The sequence below is a fragment of the Ursus arctos genome, unplaced genomic scaffold (assembly GCF_023065955.2).
Source record: "Ursus arctos isolate Adak ecotype North America unplaced genomic scaffold, UrsArc2.0 scaffold_3, whole genome shotgun sequence".
Taxonomy (NCBI): Eukaryota; Metazoa; Chordata; class Mammalia; order Carnivora; family Ursidae; genus Ursus; species Ursus arctos.
In genome coordinates this window covers 29,263,558-29,270,590 of record NW_026622985.1, presented here as the reverse complement: position 1 = coordinate 29,270,590, position 7,033 = coordinate 29,263,558, and the positions used below count along the sequence as shown (strand labels likewise).

Below are 7,033 nucleotides of genomic sequence, written 5' to 3'. Positions count from 1 at the left end.
TTTTATATAAAAAATAGGAAGGAGGGACCATCATTACCATAAAATCTATAATCCAGCCTTTCATACTCTACAGAAAAAAATAAAGCCTTATGGGAATTATGTCCATAATTTTGTAAAAGAAAAAAATTTGTTTTTAAGAAATTGGAGTGGTCTGATAACAGTATTGTACCGATGTCAATGCCCTGGATTTGATTCTATCCTACAGTGACGACATGCCATCATTTGGGGAAGCTGGATGAAGAATCCACAGCACTCTACAGTGTTTTCAACTTCCTGTGAGTCTATAATTATTTCACAACATAAAGTTAAGAAAAAATAATTAGAATCAGACAGTTCAACATAAGGATTTGTTTGCTCTCGAAATGAGAATAATTTGGGCCGAAATCTGAAAAAAGAGGAGTTTCCCAGGAAGTAGTAGGAGTGAGGAGACAGGCCATAGGGAAGGAGGGAGAGATTTCAGGTAGAGGAAATAGCCGGTTCAAAGAGCGTCCGAAATGCAGAACGAAGGACGTTGTTGGAGCTGGCTAAACAAGGCGAGCATGAGGCACCCTGGGGTGGGGGGTAAGCACAGCTGCCTGCTTTCCTCCCAGAGCCCTCCTTGACAAAATGGAGTTTGGGAGTGTTTGAAGCTGAGGACCAGATCCTGAGCTATGATGACCATCCCCTACCTCAGACCCCAGCCGCCACGCTGTAAGGGGAAGGCTAAGACACAGGGGGAGGCCAAATGATTTGACTCAGCTGAGCCTCCAGCCCACAGCCAGCATCAAGTGCCAGATGTGAGTGTGTGTCTCAGACATCCAGCCCAGTCAAGTCTTCAGATGCAGACCCAGCCAGCATCTGACTGTACCGTTGTCGTGAGATGAGAACCACCTAGCTGAGCCCAGTCCATTCAGATAACTGTAAGGGATTATAAAAACCATTGTTTTGCTTTGCCTGGGTGGCTCAGTCGGTTAAGCATCTGACTCTTTTTTTTTTTTTTTAAAGATTTTATTTATTTATTTGACAGAGAGAGACAGCCAGCCAGAGAGGGAACACAAGCAGGGGGAGTGGGAAAGGAAGAAGCAGGCTCCTACCAGAGAAGCCTGACGTGGGGCTCGATCCCAGAACGCCAGGATCACACCCTGAGCCGAAGGCAGACGCTTAATGACTGCGCCACCCAGGCGCCCCTAAGCATCTGACTCTTGATCTCAGCTCAGGTCTTGATCTCAGGGCTGTGAGCTCAAGCCCCACACTGGGCTCCATGCTGGGTATGGAGCCTACTTAATAAAAAAAAAAAAAAAACCAAAAAACAAAAAAAACCCACACCATTGTTTTTAAGCCAATTGATAGCTAACAAGTAATTACTCTTCCAGAGCCTATAAAGGATTTTCACTTACTATAACTCTCTTGATCTTCAAAAGCATCCCTCTAGGCTGTAGTGCCTTGGTGGGCACCTGGTTCTCCCATGGACTCCAACACCTCTAGCAATACCTGGCACATTGAAAGTCCTCAGTAAAAGTATATGTTAAATGAAAAAACAAATGGTTTCTCTTTAAAAAAGATTAAACAAAAGATTTTCAGGGAACACCTTCTGCAGCTGTAGTCCTTTTGTTCCACTTGGAACTTCTAACACCAAGGTGAAAGACCTCTGCCCTTGGAGTCTGGAGAAATCAGAATAGCAAAGAGAAACCAGGCACACTTCCAGATATGTGCAAAAGGCAAAGGTACATGATGAAATATTTTCACCTGGACTCTTTCAAAAGAGCCAGTTTTGGTCATAAGGAAAAGTGACCTTGGAACTGGAAACTGACGTTTTCGCTTTCTCCGCTGGGCAGCTCCACGGAAATGTTTTCCCTCTTACTGATCATCGCTTAGTGTATGGAGAAGCACCTAGTCTCTCCAGTCAGAAAAACCTAGGTTTCTCTTTCGGCTGCCAGTTTGTTAACATGTATGATTCTTAGGCAAGTTACTTATTTTTCTCTAAGCTTTTATTTCCTCATTGGCAATTAAGGGATTTCGCAAGCTCCTTATTGGATAACTTGAGCACAAAATATTATAATGAAGGATTTAGGACAATACTCAATACCTAGAATATAAACAAAAAAAATAAAGTTGGTTGCCTTCACTTCATATTTTTCTTGCTCTTTAGGGCTACCAGTTCTCTCATGTGAAAAGGAAGTTGTGTTTTGTATTTATTCCTTTGACAGTTATCTGAAGGGCCTTCTGGACCAGATGCTGGGAGCACAATAAGAAGACAAGGAGCTCACAGCTTAGGAGACAGGAAATTAGGTTAGTAATATGTATTGGTGCCATGAGGCAAGACTTCTTGGGGAATCAAGAAGAAAGCAATGACTTCTCCTTGGAGTGGTTCGAGGGTTCAAAAGCTTCCTGGAGAACTGAGTAGATACCTGTCAGATGGACAGTAGGGAAAGGGTGTAGATACAGAGAGCAATGGAGAACAGTCTGGAAGCCTGGAAAGGGAAGTGACTCAGGGTGGTCAGTTTCCTGCGTTGTGTGTTGGGAGGAGTGAGTGGAGGCCACCACAGGGATGAGTCTGGGAAGTAAGGTAGGAACCAGGCCTGAAAGGCCAGCTGTGCCAGAATCAATTGATTTGTATTCTTGCCCTGGTCTATTTGAAATAAAGTATTGAGATATGCCTTATTTTAGAGGGTCCACGTTCCTGCACATGTGCAGTGTGATTTCATTAAATGAACCACATCTTACCTTTTTGATTTCCATTATAAAGTTGAAAATATATACCTCACAACTTCCATAAATGAAGGAAGAAAAGAACACACTTCAGAAACCTACGCATCTCCCAAGCCCATGGGTAGCCCACAAGAGAGCTGCAGGGAGGCACAGCTAACATCTTAGGCAGGAAATCACACTATTCTATTTGAGGAGGAGGGAAAAGGGCAAGAGGACTTTTTCCCCCTTTCTAGTCAAAAGAGACAGAAAGCTGCAACAGTATTATCAAGGTCATAACTCTAATATTTTATTTCTATAATCAAACCAGTTTTCAGCTGAGGCTGAAATTCAATCAGAATTTGAGTGTGACAGTTTTTTTCATTTGCAAAAAAGTTCATCGTCTTTCCTCAATTCTCTTAGGCAAAACATGTCTATCAGTGTGGGCATTGACCCCAGGACTCCCACCCTTTAGAATTTAAATAGATGACTCACCTGGATTTCCATGGATTTTCTAAATTCCTTCGGGAAAGTGCCAGCCAAGCTAGGGCTGAGACTGTCTGAATTATTTGAAAAACTGCATGGTTATAATAATCTACCTCCCTAAACTATAAAATGGTAGAAAATTCTTTGGGGTCAGATATATTCCAAGTCTGGAACATACAGACAAAACCTGTAGAGAAATACGCCAATATGGAAGTTGTTGCGTTAAAGTGAAAAACTACTTAAGGATTCCCTTTACGAAAACAAATATTTAAAAGGATCTTTACCAACGTTGGATGATGTGGAGTTTCACAACACTTAGCATTCATGAAAGTCTTTTGCATATACTTTAATTCTGAAAGCAATTTTTTGAATAGCTAAATTTTCTATTATGGGTTATTATTGGCTATTAACAGATGAAATTAAATCTCAGATACCTTTTAAGTTCTCAAAATTTTCATTTCTACCAGAAAGGTTACTTTAGCCAACAATTTTATCTATTTGTATTGCATATCAAGGCCAAAGTCGTAAGTGAGCTATGCTAATGCCTTTCACCAAAACTCCCATATACTTTGTGCATCTCTTTATGTTTATATTTCCCTCTGTATTTTAATCACTTGCTTATTTTTCATTCTGTTTTTGGTTATTTTTGCATACCTGAGGGCTGGGTATCTATCTTCTTATCTTTATGTCTTCGCTGGGCTTAATGCCATGTCTTGACGCAGTCGATGACCACTTCAAAAGTGTTGCATGAATCATGAACAGTCATAGTCAGGAAATGGCAGAGTTCAAATATCTTTAGCCACTTTCCAGAGACTTTCACCTTGAGACATGTGCCAAATATCTTCCCTTTGCTCTCCCCTGTTTACTCTCCACCCTTCTCTCCACACTGCTCTCTGCCCTGGGAGATTGACTTCTGTGGGTTCAGCTGAAGGGGAGCCAGGGAGCGGTTGGAGGGGCTCACTGCCCTTCTCAAAGCAGTTTTCCCTGTTTGACACTTAATATGGGTTCTGGCAACTGCTACCTCCCCTACCATGCTGGCCTAGGGAAGGCAATAGCCCCCCATTTTTGTGGCCCCACTGTCTCCCCTATCCATTATGATATATCCCCTATACCTTATGTTCTGCCCATATCTTTATTACTGGTTCCTTCATTAAATCCTCCTTCAATATCCTAATTTGAACATACCATTCCTCTGCTGCTGAGCCTTTGACCGATAAAAGACAGTTTGTATTATTGCAAAAAGTATCTTCCATTCTTGACCAGTATAATGATTGCTTTCCAAACACCCTCTCAATAGCCTCTGTAAGTCTAAATTCCTCCTTCACTTTTTGTCTCTCAGTGTGTAAAACCTCTTCTGTACCTCACCGCAACCTTATCTGCCTCTCACCTCCGTCAAATTAAGATCACACCTTCTTTCTTCCAGGGCTCCACTCCTCACCCCCAGCTGTTCTTGCATGACTTCCCTGCTCTTGGAACTTTGAGAATACCTTTCTTAGAAGTAGCTTTACATCTACGGCTAAAGAGAGTGTGAATATTATGTTTTCAGTGGGTATTGGGGGATGGGGGATGGGGGTGGGGGGAGGAAATACAGGTAAACAAAGCTAAATGATTTGTTTACTACAGAACTTCTCAATCTTCCATGTGCATCGTGACCCTCTGAGAGAGCTCGTGGTAAGCAGCATTTCTTAAACTCATTTGACCAATGGACACTTATTATCTAAGGCCCTTGTTACCTACTAAGTGCTTGCTGGCAATCCTCAGTTTACAGTTTGGAAAATTTGGCTCAAGGGGGATTACTTCTAACTCCATCCCTCTCTCCCTCCGTAAGTGTGTATTGAATAAATGAATAAATATTGATGAAATTGGTCAAAGCTCTAAGAGAAAGGAAGTGGAAGACAGGGTTCTACAACCCTTTTTTTTTTTTTAAGATTTTATTTATTTATTTGAGAAAGAGAGTGAGGCAAAGAGAGAGCACAAGTGTGGGGAGGGGTAGAGGGAGAAGCAGACTCCCCACTGAGCATGGAGCCCTACGCAGGAGTTGGGCGGGGGGGGGGGGGAGTTTGTTATCCCGAGACTTGATCCCAGGACTTGATCCTGGGACCCTGGGATCATGACTGGAGCCAAAGGCAGACACTTAACCGACTGAACCACCCAGGTGCCCTGACAGCCCCTTCCTTTTAGTCCTGTGGTGTCTGCTGTGTCAGGATCTTCTAAGATGGTGTGAGCTGGGATGTGGCCAGCACTTCCTGCAGGATCTAGTTTGTGGTTCTGATTGCTGGTACCTGGCTATTGATTCAGAGGTCTTCTTCAAGCCTTTAAGCCTAGATTAATTGCAGATACAGTTTCTCCTGTGGACTTTCTGCCTTGATCCTGAACTAGTGAGGGGTGGGAAAAGGAATGGACAAGAAGGAGGATTATCAGGTACTTGCAGTGTGCCAGCTACTATATTGGGGTTATCTCCTTTCCTGGAGAAGCTCAGAGTCTAGGAAGCTCACAGGAAGGAAAAGGTGTAAAAATAAGTATAATGAATGCAGTCTAACATAACATAACGCAAAACATAACATAAGGCTGCATGAATGAAGAGCTTGCACCCTGGTTTCTTTAACATTGCCTCATTATTTCGCTATGTCGGCACCCATAATTATTAGCATTTGACTCCCTACTTTATTGTGGTGTAAGCTTGAGGCCAGTCTGAGATAGTGTCCACCTACTCTCATGTCTTATGTAGAAAAAAATGTGCAGATTTTTAAAAGTAGACATAGTGGACTGCATGTTACTAAGGGGGTGGAGGGGAGAAATGAGCAGATAAGTTCGAGAAATCTTTTTAGCGAATACTTCACATCCCTTTTCTGTTGATGAACAAATACAAATACTGGCTAATTTGATTTTAGAATCTTCTTCCTTTGCCTCTGCATTTTATTAGAGATAATAGATTTAGAAAATTAGGCAGCATATTCAAGGAAGATGGAGTAGATGTATTCTTTCCTATTCCTCCTCCTAAGTCCAACTAGAAACACTGAACATCGTACGTAAAACAAACATAAGAAGACTTTGAAAAAGGCAAACCAGCAAAGGACATTTGAATCCAAAGAATGACATGGTGGTGAATTTCCCATTTTCCATTTTGTTTTGCTTTGCTTCATTCTTGCCCTTTATGTCCCAGGCTTGGAGCAGAAGAATGTGAAATGCCAGCATGCACAGGCAAGAAGGAGCTTCAACAAAAGCCTATTCTCTCCAGCCAAAAGGACCAGAAAAGGGGCAGCTCACAAGACAGAAAATGTTTAGACGGTAGCTACTCTACTCTAGCCAAACAACATAGGAAAAAACCGTGATATCACTCAGAGCCACACCTGAAAAGACTAAGTGGCAAGCCTCAACTTCCACCCTTACTAGGCTATAAGAAGGCAGCCTGACCTCACTGTCTGGCCCTGGCCATGTCAGGGAAGACTAAATAGGAAGCTGACTTTTCATCCCCACTGAAGGAAGTGAAGCACTCTCTTCCCTCTCTCTCCCAGGTAGTGTCAGAAGGGGTCCAGGAAGGGTTAGGACTTTCACCACCACACAGTGGTCCCAAGGCCACCTAGCCTTCCTCCTCCCTCCCACCTTCATCCTTACGCACCTACCCACCCCCCACGGTGCCGGTGGAGACCATGTGGAGGACTCTAACCATGTTCTTCTACTCCTCCCAGCCAGGAAGGTAGCAGAGGAGGCCTAGTAGGAAGCCAGGACTCCCGCCTGTGCCAGGACATCACAAGGACCCCCTCCCACCTCAGTTGTGAATGGAGCCCAAGTGGAGAACCTGGACTTCTCTCTCCACTTACAGAAAATGAGGCAGGAATGATACCCCCTTTTCTGCTAAGCAATGTCTAAAAATCAAAGAAAA

The 7,033-nt window shown here is 43.0% G+C and overlaps 1 long non-coding RNA gene across 1 annotated transcript; it reads left to right on the top strand.

Moving 5' to 3' along the window:
• The first annotated feature begins 204 nt into the window (after positions 1–204).
• LOC130542055 (uncharacterized) lies at positions 205–7,033 on the top strand. The gene is made up of 2 exons (XR_008956337.1): positions 205–275; positions 2,187–7,033. It is a non-coding gene; the product is annotated as an uncharacterized LOC130542055 (long non-coding RNA).